The sequence below is a fragment of the Salvelinus fontinalis genome, chromosome 15 (genome assembly GCF_029448725.1).
Source record: "Salvelinus fontinalis isolate EN_2023a chromosome 15, ASM2944872v1, whole genome shotgun sequence".
NCBI classification, from domain to species: domain Eukaryota; kingdom Metazoa; phylum Chordata; class Actinopteri; order Salmoniformes; family Salmonidae; genus Salvelinus; species Salvelinus fontinalis.
Window position 1 is genome coordinate 14,362,370 of NC_074679.1, and position 16,720 is coordinate 14,379,089.

A 16,720-nucleotide genomic window follows, 5' to 3' on the forward strand; every position below is an offset into this window, starting at 1 on the left:
AATCCATTACTCTATTCTTCTGCAATAAAGCACAACGACACTGAATTTTTATGAATTCCAGCACACAGTTGCCATAATGTTGGCTGAGATCCAAGATGAGAACTCAAAAGTAGAACTCCCGCCATGGGATTATTCAGCCTATTTAAGGCCACTATTTATAAACTGGAAGCACTGGGGTGGACAAGAGGCACTCCACTGTCTAAAAGGAACAATTCTCAATTAACCCATGATCAATATGACTTAACCCACATTAACCCGTGATCAATATGACTTAACCCACATTAACCCGTGATCAATGTGACTTAACCCACATTAACCCATGATCAATGTGACTTAACCCACATTAACCCATGATCAATGTGACTTAACCCACATTAACCCATGATCAATGTGACTTAACCCACATTAACCCGTGATCAATGTGACTTAACCCACATTAACCTGTGATCAATATGACTTAACCAACATTAACCCATGATCAATGTGACTTAACCCACATTAACCTGTGATCAATATGACTTAACCCACATTAACCCATGATCAATATGACTTAACCCACATTAACCCGTGATCAATATGACTTAACCCACATCAACCCGTGATCAATGTGACTTAACCCACATTAACCCATGATCAATGTGACTTAACCCACATTAACCCATGATCAATGTGACTTAACCCACATTAACCCGTGATCAATGTGACTTAACCCACATTAACCTGTGATCAATATGACTTAACCAACATTAACCCATGATCAATGTGACCTAACCCACATTTACCTGTGATCAATATGACTTAACCCACATTAACCCATGATCAATATGACTTAACCCACATTAACCCATGATCAATATGACTTAACCCACATTAACCCATGATCAATATGCCTTAAGCCACATTAACCCATGATCAATGTAACTTTCACAAGTGCATAATAAGAGAAAGATAAACAAATCTTATCTGCATCAATCAATGACTCAATCAACGTATCAACCTTCTTAGTGGCAGTTGGAAATACAATACAGCCATGCTTAATTATAAAACACTGTGTGCTGAAAATCTGATTGGAAGGCTGCGGTCAAGGCTGATTATCACCATGCCCTATTGTTTTGTTTGTTTGGTCAAACGTTTAAAGGCCCAATGCAGCCATTTTTCTATCAATATCAAATAATTTCTTGGTAACAATAAAGTACCTTACTGTAATACATTTCTGTGTTTTCATGTGATCCGATGTGATCCGATGTGATCACATGATGTGACGTCATGTGTTTTCCACGTGTGAAATAATTTGTTTTTTTCTGTAAGGGTACAGTAAGATTTCAACTAACTATCTGCTAACCATAACCCTAGCCATAACCATAACCTTAGCAAGCAGTTGCTTATCAACAGATAGCTTGTTGATAGTATGACCTTCTGTAGAGCATCTACCAATGGAGTATCTGGACTATGCAAATAAAGTGTGACCTAGATTTCCATTCAAATGGGCAAAAATTGCTTTTTAGCAAACAATAATTTTGTTAGGGCTCTCTGGGAGTGGTCTGAGTGGGAAGGGGAAACTGAAAACGAGCTGTTATTGGCAAAGGGGTTTGGAACTAGCCTCTTTCTGTACAAAGTTGCTGCAAGATTTTGACATTTCGCTCTTTGAGCCCTACAAGAAAATGAGTAACCCTAAACCTATATTCCTGGTGCCACGACTTCCTCCTTCCACTCCACCTACACCTTCTTGTTGACAATACCATTCTTTCAAGAGTGAGGTCCTAGGCCTCTTTCCTACACCATCCCAGGCATTTTCTTCACAAGAGTTTTGTATTTTGATTTTTGTCTGGTTTCTGGTCATTCATCTGTACACGAATCAACTTGCTTACTCTGCTGTATTTGCATGTTACAGCAAACCTATTGCCCTTTCTCATATCCTTACTTATCCTGCCACACCTTTACCCAGTCGTTAACCTGAAGGGGAGTAACACCCACACTGTACATTAAGCATTGAATACTTTTGATATGAAACAGCAGTCCACAAAATAATGCTTTGTTTATACAAAGTACAACTATGATTTCATGATTTATAGTCTGAGGTGGAATTGGGAATGGAATGTTTGGGAACAGAATTCTCAACTTGAAAATCTCAGGCATGTACTTTATTTTTCAAAATTGCGACAGTGTAGAGGTCTTCTCAGTGTAATTTTTCCTAATTCCACCTCTGATTGCAGGACCCTAGCTTACACATAGCCAATTTGCACATTAGGCACACTGCCAACAGTATGTTTGTATCCATTTATTCAGGCAAGATACAACATTTACAACCAATGGTCAAGATTTTAGGCCTCCCACTACTTTATACTTCTCTATAGACCAATCTCGTATCAATCATCATTCACTGTAACTAAACTACAGTAGGCCTGCCCAGCACCTAACCCCACCCCCAGTGTTCGAAAACGACCCTTGTCTTTCTCACTGACACTGAAAACCTTAGGTATACTGAACACAAATACAAACGCAACATGCAACAATTTCAAAGATTTTACTGAGTTACAGTTCATATAAGGAAATCAACCAATTGAAATAAATAAATTAGGCCCTAATCTATGGATTTCACATGACTGGGCATGGGTGCAGCCATGAGAGGGCATAGGCCCACTCACTTGGCAGCCGGGCCCACTCCTGCAGTCAGCATGCCAATTGCACCCTCCCTCAAAGCTTGAGACATCTGTGGCATTGTGTTGTGTGACAAAACTGCAAATGTTAAAGTGGCCTTTTATTGTCCCCAGCACAAGGAGCACCTGTGTAATGATCATGCTCTTTAATCAGCTTCTTGATATGGCAAACCAGTCAGGTGGATGGATTATTTTGGCAAAGGAGAAATGCTCACTAACAGGGATGTAAACAAATTTACAAAAAAAAATTGATTTGACTTGAAAATGTAGAGAAATAAGCTTTTTGTGCGTATGGAGAAAAACAAATCTGGATTTTTTTAAATTTCAGCTCATGAAACATGGAACCAACACTTTACATGTAGCATTTATATTTTATTTCAGTGTACATTGGGTTGAGCTGGTGTTTATCTTCTTTTTTTAAATTTTTTTTATTTTATTTTTATCCCATTTTCTCCCCAATTTTTTGTGGTATCCAATCGCTAGTAATTACTACCTTGTCTCATCGCTACAACTCCCGTACGGGCTCGGGAGAGACGAAGGTCGAAAGCCATGCGTCCTCCGAAGCACAACCCAACCAGCCGTACTGCTTCTTTAACACAGCGCGCCTCCAACCCGGAAGCCAGCCGCACCAATGTGTCGGAGGAAACACCGTGTACCTGGCCCCCTTGGTTGGCACGCACTGCGCCCGGCCCGCCACAGGAGTCGCTGGAGCGCGATGAGACAAGGATATCCCTACCCCGGACGACGCTATGCCAATTGTGCGTCGCCCCACGGACCTCCCGGTCGCGGCCGGCTGCGACAGAGCCTGGGCGCGAACCCAGAGACTCTGGTGGCGCAGTTAGCACTGCGATGCAGTGCCCTAGACCACTGCGCCACCCGGGAGGCCCCGGTGTTTATCTTCTTATCTATCTTCAGTAAACCTGCACCTGAATTTTCAGGTTATTAATCAAAGCATGAACAGTGTGATAGCGCATAAGCCAAAGTCTATGTAAATAACATACTAAAGGTCCGCGCCTCCTAAAATCTCGTCACTGTCTTTTGACAATGGTCCTGGCATACTATGCCTACTCCCACACATACAGTATGAATCCATACTGCAGCTACTGAATATAACCTATACTCAGTACTCAGAGTTTACTTTGGCCTGTGTCACGCCCTGACCTTAGAGAGCTTTATATGTCTCTATTTTGGTTTGGTCAGGGTGTGATTTGGGTGGGCATTCTATGTTCATTTTTGAATGTTTTGTATTTCTTTGTTTTGGCCGGGTGTGGTTCTCAATCAGGGACAGCTGTCTATCGTTGTCTCTGATTGGGAACCATACTTAGGTTGCATTTTCCCACCTGTGTTTTGTGGGTAGTTGCTTTCTGTTTAGTGTTTTTCACCTGACAGAACTGTTTCGGTTTTGGTTATTCACTTTGTTATTTTTGTTTAGTGTTCAGTTTAAATAAAAATTCATGAACACTTACCACGCTGCGCTTTGGTCCGATTCCTCTTCATCCGACGACGACACACGTTACAGCCTGGGTTTCTCCTCGACTCTCACATCATGCTACAGTATATCACCTGTTCAGTAATTTCTTTAAAAATGACAAAAGTTTTCAAGATAAATAAATAAACAAATACAATATAGAGGTGTTTGGGTTAATGTTATTGTTATTATTAAAAACATTTTTTTTTTTTTGCCTTTTCACTTATCAGACACTCCCAGACCACATCAGGCTTCATTCAGAGCCAAAAGGCTTCAGGAGAGAATCCAGCCAGCCTCCAGACAGTCTGAGTCAGTCTGCCCAGTCATTAGAAGCAGTAGGTAGAAGCACTAGGCTGCAGTCAACCGTGAAGAGGAAAATAGTTAAAATAAAACACGATGGATCGTAGTCTGAGAGCAACAGAATCTCCATTATTTCCCTTATTCATTATTCTCACAAACCTTTCCGCCTTTGTTGCATCTGAGGTAAAGGATTGAGAGTTCTTTGGGGTTTTAAAGCCAATTCCAACAGGAGCCAAGTTTCAAGATTTAATGTCATGCGCGCACAAGCACAGTGAAATGCCTTTCTTGCAAGTGTAAGGTTCTGTATTTATTTTCTTATTCACCTTGTGTTCTGTTTCGTTGTCTTTTTGAACGTAGGCCTGTTTCTTTGTGTTCTTGAACAAAGCCCTGTCTTTCATTTTTGTTAATTCATTTCTCCTGCCGCGCTCTGCGTGTGAATCTACAGTTGAAGTCGGAAGTTTACAAACACCTTAGCCAAATACATTTAAACTCAGTTTTTCCACAATTCCTGACATTTAATCCAAGTAAACATTCCCTGTCTTACCTCAGTTAGGATCACCACTTTATTTTAAGAATGGGAAATGTCAGAATAATAGTAGAGAGAATGATTTATTTCAGCTTTTATTTCTTTCATCACATTCCCAGTGGGTCAGAAGTTTACACACACTCAATTAGTATTTGGTAGCATTGCTTTTAAATTGATTAACTTGGGTCAAACGTTTCAGGTAGCCTTTCAACAGCTTCCCACATTAAGTTGGGGGAATTTTGGCCAATTCCTCCTGACAGAGCTGGTGTAACTGAGTCACGTTTGTAGGCCTCCTTGCTCGCACACGCTTTTTCAGTTCAGCCCACATATTTTCTATAGGATTGTGGTCAGGGCTTTGTGATGGCCACTCCAATACTTTGACTTTGTTGTCCTTAAGCCATTTTGCCACAACTTTTGAAGTATGCTTGGGGTCATTGTCAATTTGGAAGACCAATTTGCAACCAAGCTTTAACTTCCTGACTGATGTCTTGAGATGTTGCTTCAATATATCCACATAATTTTCCTCCCTCATGATGCTATTTTGTGAAGTGCACCAGTCCCTCATGCAGCAAAGCACCCCCACAACATGATGTTGCCACCCCCATGCTTCACGGTTGAGATGGTGTTCTTCGGGTTGCAAGTCGCCCCCTTCTCCCTCCAAACATAATGATGGTCATTATGGCCGAACAGTTCTATTTTTGTTTCATCAGACCAGAGGACATTTCTACAAAAAGTACGATCTTTGTCCCCATGTGCAGTTGCAAACCATAGTCTGGCTTTTTTTATGGTGGTTTTGGAGCAGTGGCTTGATATAGGACTCGTTTTACTGTGGATATAGATACTTTTGTACCTGTTTCCTCCAGCATCTTCACAAGGTCCTTTGCTGTTGTTCTGGGAATGATTTGCGCTTTTAGCACCAAAGTACGTTCATCTCTAGGAGACAGTACCTGTCTCCATCCTGAGCGGTATGACGGCTGCGTGGTCCCATAGTGTTTATACTTGCGTACTATTGTTTGTTACAGATGAACGTGGTACCTTCAGGTGTTTGGAAATTGCTCTCAAGGATGAAATAGACTTGTGGAGGTCTACAATTTTTTTTCTGAGGTCTTGGCTCATGTGTTTAGATTTTCCCATGATGTCAAGCAAAGAGGCACTAAGTTTGAAGGTAGGCCTTGAAATACATCCACAGGTACACCTCCAATTGACTCAAATGATGTCAATTAGCCTATCAGAAGTTTCTAAAGCCATGACATCATTTTCTGGAATTTCCAAGCTGTTTAAAGGCACAGTCAACCTAGTGTATGTAAACTTCTGACCCACTGGAATTGTGATACATAAGTGAAATAATCTGTCTGTAAACAATTGTTGGAAAAATGTATTGTGTCATGCACAAATTAGATGTTCTAACTGACTTGCCAAAACTATAGTTTGTTAACAAGAAATTTGTGGAGTGACTCCAAGTTTTAATGACTCCAACCTAAGTGTATGTAAACTTCCGACTTCAACTGCACACCTTTTTCTCCCTGAGTATTCATTATTTTTATTTATTTTATTTATTTTACCGTTATTTTACCAGGTAAGTTGACTGAGAACACGTTCTCATTTGCAGCAACGACCTGGGGAATAGTTACAGGGGAGAGGAGGGGGATGAATGAGCCAATTGTAAACTGGGGATTATTAGGTGACCATGATGGTTTGAGGGCCAGATTGGGAATTTAGCCAGGACACCGGGGTTAACACCCCTACTCTTACGATAAGTGCCATGGGATCTTTAATGACCTCAGAGAGTCAGGACACCCGTTTAACGTCCCATCCGAAAGACGGCACCCTACACAGGGCAGTGTCCCCAATCACTGCCCTGGGGCATTGGGATATGTTTTAGACCAGAGGAAAGAGTGCCTCCTACTGGCCCTCCAACACCACTTCCAGCAGCATCTGGTCTCCCATCCAGGGACTGACCAGGACCAACCCTGCTTAGCTTCAGAAGCAAGCCAGCAGTGGTATGCAGGGTGGTATGCTGCAGAAAACCTCACTCAAAAAAACTTTTATGAATGGAGGATGGAGGAAATCTGCAATCTTCAACGCCAGCCTATCCCCACTCCTCCGATGCCAGGTATCGTAACCCATAGCACTCCTTCATTCATATCCATGCTTGGAAAATATGACGGTTCACCTGGGAAACGTCAGGGATTTCTGATGCAATGCAGCAAATACATTGAGCACCACCCCACTAACTTCGCCACTGACAAGACCAGGGTGGATTTTGTTGTGTCTCTACTCACAGGCAAAGCCTTGGATTGGGCCACTGCCATATGGACTGCCAACAGCACAGAACTCGGATCCAAGACCCATTTCCACAACCTCTTCAAAGAGGTATTTGATCACTCTCCTTCCGGTCGTCCTATAGGAGACCTTCTCATAGAACTTTAACAAGGACGCAATTCAGCTGCCGAGTATGCCCCTGAGTTCCGCACCATGGCTGCAAGGAGTGGATGGAGTGAGGCTGCTTTACTTACCGTTTACCGAAGAGGGATCAGCAGGGAACTTCAGTCGGAGCTAGCCTGTAGAGGGTACCTTCAGGATTTAAATCAATGCATTCGTATGTCCATCTCCATCGACCATCACATCGCCGACCGCCGAAGAACTCTGCAACCCAGGAACCCGAAACCTTCTCTTTCCATGATTCCGTCATCCCGTCCAAGTCTTCCAGAGCCCATGCTCCTCTCCAGTGTATCGAACGTCAAAAGTGGATCCAAAAAGGGCTCTGCCTATACTGTGGAGGGAAAGATCATCTACTCAGCCATTGCCCTGTTCGCCCCCCACGGAGAAATGAGAAGGGTCCCTCTGCTGCCATGCAGGTAGGCGTGTCCTTATTTCTAAATATCTCCCAGAAGCAAATCTCCATCCCAGTACTGATAACCGTGAAGGGGGTTACTAAGTGTGTAGAGGGCTTGTTGGATTGTTGGACTTTTACCTGCTTCACCAGTTCTCAGCCTACCCTGCAGAGCCACCACCATTGAGGACTCTGCCTCTGCAGTGCCACCCATCGTACCATCTGAATACGCCCAGTACAGCAATGTCTTCAGCAAAATCAAGCCCTCCACTCTGCCACCACATCGCCCAGGGGACTGTGCTATTGACTTACTCCCAGGAGTGTCCCCACCGAAGGGCCGTGTCTACCACCTATCTATCCCGGAAAATGAGGCAATGGAGAACTATATTGATGAAACACTCAAACAGTTTCATTTGTCCTTCTTCCCCGGCTGCGTCCAGCCTCTTCTTTGTTGGAAAAAAGGATGAAGGTCTCCGTCCATGTATTGATTACTGTTCCCTGAATGACGTTACGGTCAAGAACCGTTTCCCTCTTCCTCTGATCCCAGCGACCCTTGAACAAGTGGGCCGCGCCAACATCTATACAAAACTCGACCTGCGAAGTGCATATAACCTTGTCCGTATACATGAAGGCGACGAATGGAAGACGGCCTTTATCACCGCACGAGGGCACTACGAATACCTTGTTATGCCCTATGGCCTTACTCGCCGTCTTCCAATCCTTCATGAACGAGGTTTTCTAGGATATGATCAACCTCTTCCTCGTCGTCTACATTGATGACATCCTGATTTACTCTCACTCCCTGAAGGAACACATACAGCATGTGCAAAAGGTTCTTCAACGGCTCCTTGACCATAACCTTTGCGTGAAAACTGAAAAGAACACCTTCGATGTAAACTCTGTAAACTTCCTCGGTTTCATACTGACACCTGGAGGGGTCAGCATGGATGAGAACAAAGTCACCGCTGTCAGTAACTGGCCCTGTTCATTCAGAACTTCAGTTCTACTGCCACTCCCCTCACTGCCCTTTCCAGCCAAAAGACCCGGACCCTTCAATGGACTGATACCGCCCTGACTGCTTTCAACAACTTGAAACACCTCTTAATTTCAGCTCCTGTCCTTCGCCAAGCTGATCCGACCCTTCCTTTCACCCTGGAGGTGGCTGCCTCCGAAGTAGGAGTAGGAGCCATACTCTCTCAGCGGGTGGGAAGACCTCCAAAATCACATCCCTGTGCCTTCTTCTCCAGGAAGTTATCCTCCACTGAGAGGAATTACGATGTGGGTAACAGAGAACTCCTCATCACCTCGAGGAGTGACACCATTGGTTGGAGGGCGCACAACATCCCTTTCTCGTCTTAACAGATAATCATAATCTGCTATATATCAGAGGGGCCAAGAGGTTAAACTCCAGACAAGCCCGCTGGGCTCTCTTCTTCACACGCTTCCATTTTCATGTTACTTACATCCCTGGAAAGAAAAACATAGAAGCTGATACTCTCTCCCGACAGTTTGACCTTCAGACCAGTAACTCAGATCCTAGACCCATTTTTTCTTCCTCTTGCATTATGGGACCGGGTACAGTGGGAGGTTCACTCTACCATACAAGAATCCCTAAGCTCAGACCCGGCTCCTCCTGAGACACCAGCTGGGAGGAGTTACATACCAGCAGCTGTTAGACCCCCAACTGATGCAATGGTGTCACACGTCCTTCGGGTCAGGACATCCGGGCATTACACGAACCACCAAACTTCTAGCTCGTAAGTTCTGGTGGTCCTCACTGACATCCGACGTAAGGGATTACGTACTCTCCTGTCTAGTCTGTGCCCAAACCAAAAGCCCTCGTCATCTCCCTTCCGGTAAGCTTCAACCTTTGCCAATCCCTCACAGACCCTGGTCCCACATAGCTGTTGACTTCACCTTCCTGAATCCTCTGGTAACATCACCATCCTTGTCATAGTAGACTGTTCTTCAAAAATGTGTCACCTGGTTCCTCTTCCTCATTTACCTAACGCCATGGAATTGGCTGAGTGTATGTTCCAGCAGGTGTTCCGTCTGTATGGGATTCCGGAGGACATCGTCTCTGACCCCAGTTTGTCTCCCGGGTGTGGCAAGCCTTCTGTGACCAACTGCGGGTCGCCCTCAGCCTCTCCTCCGGTTACCAAACCCAGACCAACGGGCAGACGGAACGCCTGAACCAAGAAATAGGGAAGTACCTCCGCCAACAATGTTCTGCCTCTCCACACGACTGGAGTTGGTATATGGACTTGGCTGAATAGGCTCAGAACTCACTCATGCATTCATCCCTCCGCCTTACTCCATTTCAGTGTGTACTTGGTTACCAACCCCCATGTTTCCCTGGGAGGCGGAGCCTGGTACTGTTCCAGCTGTCGATGACTGGTTTCGGCGTAGTGAGCGGGTATGGGAGACCGCTCACCCGCATATGCGGAAAGCCTCTAATACCCAGAAACGCTTTGCCGACAGACGTTGCCGACCATCGCCACTCTTTCACCCCGGATGTCTCTATCCGGCTCCGCCTCCCCTGCAAAAAGTTCTGTCCTCGCTTCATTGGTCCCTTCAAGATAACCCATCTCATCAACCCTGTCACGTATCACCTCCAGTTACCCCATCAGTATAAACTCTCCTGGTCCTTCCATGTGTCTCTGGTCCTTCCATGTGTCACCTACAGTCCTCTTCATCCTCCAGTCTCAACCCGCAGTGCGCCCCAGCTGTTGGACATCGGCGGAGAACCTGCCTACGCCATTCAGGCCATCCTTGATTCCAAACGCCTGAGAGGTCGCATCCACAATCTAGTGGACTGGAAAGGTTATGGGCCTGAAGGCCGGTCCTGGGTCCCCGAACAGGACATCCTCAACCCAGAGATGATTCAGGCATTCCCCCGTAACCTTCCAGATCGTCCCGCTCCCTGTCCTCAGGGACAACCCCCGAACAGACCCACTGGACATCAGCCTCGAAGCAGAACGTCGGGTCAGTCCACGACCGTGTCGGACCAGCCTGCCGGACCTCGTCCCCGGGGGGGGGGGGGGTACTGTAAGGTCCTGTATTTATTTTCTTAGTCACCTTGTGTTCTTGAACGTAGCCCTGTTTCTTTGTTCTCTTGAATGCGTGAATCTACACCTTTTTTTCCGTGAGTATTTCTTACAGCAAGCGTTAAACCCAACAATGCAGTGATTAATATCAATGTAGTACAAAACAATTACGTAAGTTAGAACAAAAACACATGAGAAATAAAAATAAGAAATAAGAAGAACACAAGAAAGCAAGAAGCTATATACAGGGTTAGATCCAATACCATAAAGAGCCCAGGCCAGTTGAGTAAAAGTCAATGTTGAAGCCGAAATTGGGGTAAGTAACTGCTGATCTGATGTTCAAAAGTTCTTGTCGGTTATAAGATATTATAGCGGATACATTTAGTGAAAATATAGTAAAAATAAATGGCAAAAGAATCACAAAATAGCAAAATTGGATCAGAGCTGGCAAAACGACGGCCATCCAGTACGGCGCATTCTTAAGCCAAAGATTGTGATTTTTTGAAAAGATGCTCTTAATATTCCTGGCATCGTAGAGCTCTCTCTCTTTCTGCCTCCCTCCATCTCTCTCTGTCACTTTGGACAGGCCATTGGAGACTGGTTGCCATGACTAAGACCCTATTAGGCTGACTGCTTCTAGCGGCCTAAATAATGGAAGTTACCTTGGACATTTATGACTCAGCACTTTCAGGGTCCAATCAAGCCTAGCCATTTATTGGATTCATATCCGTCCCGTCTATCTGTGCAGGCCTGGTAATGAATGAGAGTCAGTAGAACTGTTGCAGGGCAGGTAGGTTTCCGTAGAGACAAACAAGACCCAGGGACTCTGAGTTACGTAAGCCTACACATGCCTGTTCACTTACTGAGCAGCCTGGGATCTACTTTACATACTGGAGGTGAGACGGGGTGGCAGTCACACTAAGTGCTGAGGGTGGATAGGGGAAATGTATGCAAGAAGGGGAAATTGAAGATGAATATTGTCCGTTGACCATCATACCTTGTGCCTCACAAAAAGCTGTTTTTTGTGCTTAAGCCAAGAAGCTTTTAGAAACCATTGCTGCTGCTTCTCTGATTCCTATTTATCCCGTCAATGGCCTTTGGGTAGCTTCCTCACAGAGTGGAATGTAAAGGTGTTTGATAACCATTTGTTCAAATGGGCCAGAAAGGCAGAAATGCCCAAATTCAAGTGTAATCCTTACACTGTCTATGAACTCATCCTCAAATCTGTCATATCTCAGCAATATCACATAGGTTGTGAATAAGTCTGCATTCAGTGGATAGATTAACCCCCTTGAAGCGAAGACAAATCTACAGGGAAATGAGTCAAGATTCAAGGCAAAAAGAGATTAAGGTATACCAACTATCCTTCCTTGTTTGTTCAGTCATAGCCATTGGGGTTCTAGAGTTACAGGGCTTGTGAGGGGACATTACAGACCTATATATATATTTATTAGACTTATCCATATGTGAGGTGACTGTAAAAATGTCAGACCACTGTAAAAAAAAATCACCCTGATGCATAGCCTATAGACCATTCTCCCTCTAACAATCAAGCACATCCAAACCTGCTGAATTCCTAGGGACTGCTGCAGGATCCATCACAACGAAAGTGTCAGGACTGAGTAGAGCATGATGAAAGAACTGACACACAGAAAACTTTCAACATCTATCTAAGACTTGTCTCAGTCTAACAAAATCACAGTAGTGTACTTTAAAGCCCCCTTGCAGTATTTTTTATTGTATTTTTAAATCATTGCTGTATGTCAAATCACTGTGTGTGTTAATTTCAGTAAAATAATTTCATTTATTTCCCTGAGCCTCATTTTGCCAATAAAATGCTCAGTCTGATTGTGTGGGCGTTTTGACACAAATTTAAATATACTTACATACACAGCAATGATTGACGGATAGGATTGTCTAGACTCTAAAGTCTACCCTGCTTACCCCTTCAAAGTTGGAGAATACAGATGCAAATAAAAAATGACTGGTCATTGGTCAGAATAATCAAATGTCATGCTGTGGGTCAAAAACTCCATCCCACCTGAACAGTCTAAAATTCCAGTCATTTTTTTCCACAAACTCTCACACTAAAAGGGCATTATCATAATTTTCACAATTTCAGAGTGTTATTTCGACCTCATAGTGTCACGGCCGTCAAAAGGAGAAGACCAAGGCGCAGCGTGGTATGCATACATTCTTCTTTAATCTAAGAATGAACACTGAACAAAACTAACAAAATAACACCGCGAACCGTGACGCTATACAAAGAGTGCTGAACAGGCAACTACACATAGACAAGAACCCACAAAACCAGAAGGGAATGGCAACCTAAATATGATCCCCAATCAGAGACAACGATAAACAGCTGCCTCTGATTGGGAACCAATTCAGACCACCATAGACATACATATGCCTAGACTTACCAACACCCCTAGACATACAAAAAACCCTAGACAATACAAAACAAGCATACCCACCCTCGTCACACCCTGACCTAACCAAAATAATAAAGAAAACATAGCTAACTAAGGTCAGGGCGTGACACATAGCGTGGAAATAGCTTCATTAAATCAAATTTGATTAGTCACATGCGCCGAATTCAACAGGTGTAGACCTTACAGTGAAATGCTTACTTATAAGACCCTAACCAACAATGCAGTTTAAAAAATACAAATAAGAATAAGAAATAAAAGTAACAAGTAGTTAAAGAGCAGCAGTAAAATAACAATAGCGAGACTATATACAGGGGGTACGGGTACAGAGTCAATGTGTGGGGGCACCGGTTAGTCGAGGTAATTGAGGTAATATGTACATGTAGGTAGAGTTATTAAAGTGACTATGCATAGATAATAACAGAGAGTAGCCGCTGTGTAAAACAGGTAGCTATTTGATTAGATTTCAGGAGTCTTATGGCTTGGGGGTAGAAGCTGTTTAAAAGCCTCTTGGACTGAGACGTGCGGTAGCGGAGAGAACAGTCTATGACTAGGGTGGTAGGAGTCAGACAATTTTTGGGGCCTTCCTCTGACCCCGCCTGGTATAGAGGTCCTGGGTGGCAGGAAGCTTGGCCCCAGTGATGTACTGGGCCAGACGCATTACCCTCTGTAGTGCCTTGCGGTCGGAGGCCGAGCAGTTGCCATACCAGGCAGTGATGCAACCAGTCAGGATATTCTTGATTGCCTGGCTGTAGAACCTTTTGAGGATCTGAGGACCCATGCCAAATCTTTTCTGTCTCCTTAGAGGGAGTAGGTTTTGTCGTGCCCTCTTCACGACTGTCTTGGTGTGCTTGGTCCATGTTCGTTTGTTGGTGATTTGGACTTCAAGGAACTTGAAGCTCTCAACCTGCTCAGCTACAGCCCCGTTGATGAGAATGGGGGCATGCTCGGTCCTACTTTTCCTGTAGTCCACAATCATCTCCTTTGTCTTGATCATGTTGAGGGAGAGGTTGTTGTCCTGGCACCACATGGACAGGTCTGGCCGCCTCCCTGTAGACTGTCTCGTCATTGTCGGTGATCAGGCCTACCACTGTTGTGTCATCGGCAAACTTAATGATGGCGTTGTAGTTGTGCCTGGCCGTGCAGTCATGAGTGAACAGGGAGTACAGGAGGGGACTGAGCATTCACCCCTGAGGGGCCCCTGTGTTGAGGATCAGCGTGGCGGAAGTGTTGTTACCTACCCTTACCACCTGGGGGCGGCCCGTCAGGAAGTCCAGGATCCAGTTGCAGAGGGAGGTGTTTAGTCCCAGGGTCCTTAGCTTATTGACGAGCTTTGAGGGCACTATGGTGTTGAACACTGAGCTGTAGTCAATGAATAGCATTCTCACATAGGTGTTCCTTTTGTCCAGGTGTGAAAGGGCAGTGTGGAGTGCAAATGGATCTGTTAGTGTGATATGCAAATTGGAGTGGGTCTAGGGTTTCTGGGATAATGGTGTTGATGTGAGCATTGACCAGCCTTTCAAAGCACTTCATGGCTACAGATGTGAGTGCTATGGGTTGGTAGTCATTTAGGCAGGTTACCTTAGTGTTCTTGTGCACAGGGACTATGGTGGTCTGCATAAAACATGTTGGTATTACAAACTCGGACAGGGTGAGGTTGAAAATGTCAGTGAAGACAGTTGGTCAGCGCATCCTCACAGTACACATCCTGGTAATCCGTCTGGCCCTGCGGCCTTGTGAATGTTGACCATTTTAAAGTTCTTACTCACATTGGCTGCGGAGAGCGTGATCACACAGTTTGTCTGGAACAGCTCCTGTGCTCATGCACGTTTCAGTGTTATTTGCCTCGAAGCGAGCATAGAAGTAGTTTAGCTCGTCTGGTAGGCTCGTGTCACTGGGCAGCTCTCGGCTGTGATTCCCTTTGTAGTCTGTAATGGTTTGCAAGCCCTGCCACATCTGACAAGCGTTGGAGCCGGTGTAGTACGATTCGATCTTGGTCCTGTAGTCCCGCTCCTTGAAAGCGGCAGCTCTAGCCTTTAGCTCAGTGCGGATGTTGCCTGTAATCCATGGCTTCTGTATGGGTTATGTATGTATCGTCGCTGTGGGGACGACGTCATCGATTTCACTTTTTGATGAAGCCAATGACTGACGTGGTGTGCTCCTCAATGTCATAGGAAGAATCCCGGAACATGTTCCAGTCTGTGCTAGCAAAACAGTCCTGTAGCTTAGCATCTGCTTCATCTGACCACTTTTTTATTGACTGAGTCACTGGTGCTTCATGGTTTAATTTTTGCTTGTAAGATAGAGAGAATATTAGCTCTGACTGCACTGCCCCTTTAAAGTCAACAAATTCACAGGTTTTATGATGAACGGACATGGCTTTGATGCTCTCTTTTCCACTGTAGAGCTGTTCCCATGACGCTGTGTGAGAGCATTCAGTACCCTCCTGAGAGACTGTGAGCCTTTCAGTCCAGCTAATGCATCCTGCCAATTATCTGACAATAAAACCACAGGGCAGACAGACTCAACGGAGACAAACACAATGGCTGCTGAAAGTAGTCGCAATGGAAAACTAATTCTGATTATATTTCTGAGTACACAGCGAGGGAATTAGTTTTGAAGATAAACTTTAGATGGAGAGAATATCAGTTGATCTCCGACCTCCCGGAAAGAACATACGATCAATATAAATCACAGGATGAGGTCTGAATTTGAAAAAGGATTCTCCCGATTACACCCCCTGTTCAGCTGGTCTCGGGTGAAATATTTATCAATAGCATATCCAGCTGTGGACATCTGCTATCAGAATGCATCTAGATGTAGGACTTGAGGAGACAGGTGGATCTCCCATGTGACCTAGAGATGTGACCCCAGAGATAAGAGGGAGTTAGGGCGCTGAGCCCTGCTTGCCCATCGGCAGACCTCTTTTGCAATTGTGATGCTATTTTTACAAACCAAGCCACATAGTATTACGCAATCACCGCAAATTATGATGCAGATGTCTTCTTTTCACCTAGGGGCTACAATGTGTCATAGCTGGGATACAACATGAACACAAGGGTTGCCGAGGACCCAGCCAGTTGATCATCCAAGGAATAAAAATTATCACCATCAAGATTCAGGGACATTTCCCCATGGGTGAAATGAAATATGGAGTTAATTTTATTTATTTTTATTTAACCTTTATTTAACTAGACAAGTCAGTTAAGAACAAATTCTTATTTACAATGACGGCCTACCAAAAGGCAAATGGCCTCCTGCGGGGACGGGGATTACAAATAAAATAAAAAGATATATATAAATATAGGACAAAACACACATCACAACAAGCGAGACAACACAACACTACATAAAGATAGACCTAAGACAACAACATAGCAATGCAGCAACACAACATGACAACAACATGGTGGCAACACAACATGGTAGCAGCACAAAACATGGTACAAACATTATT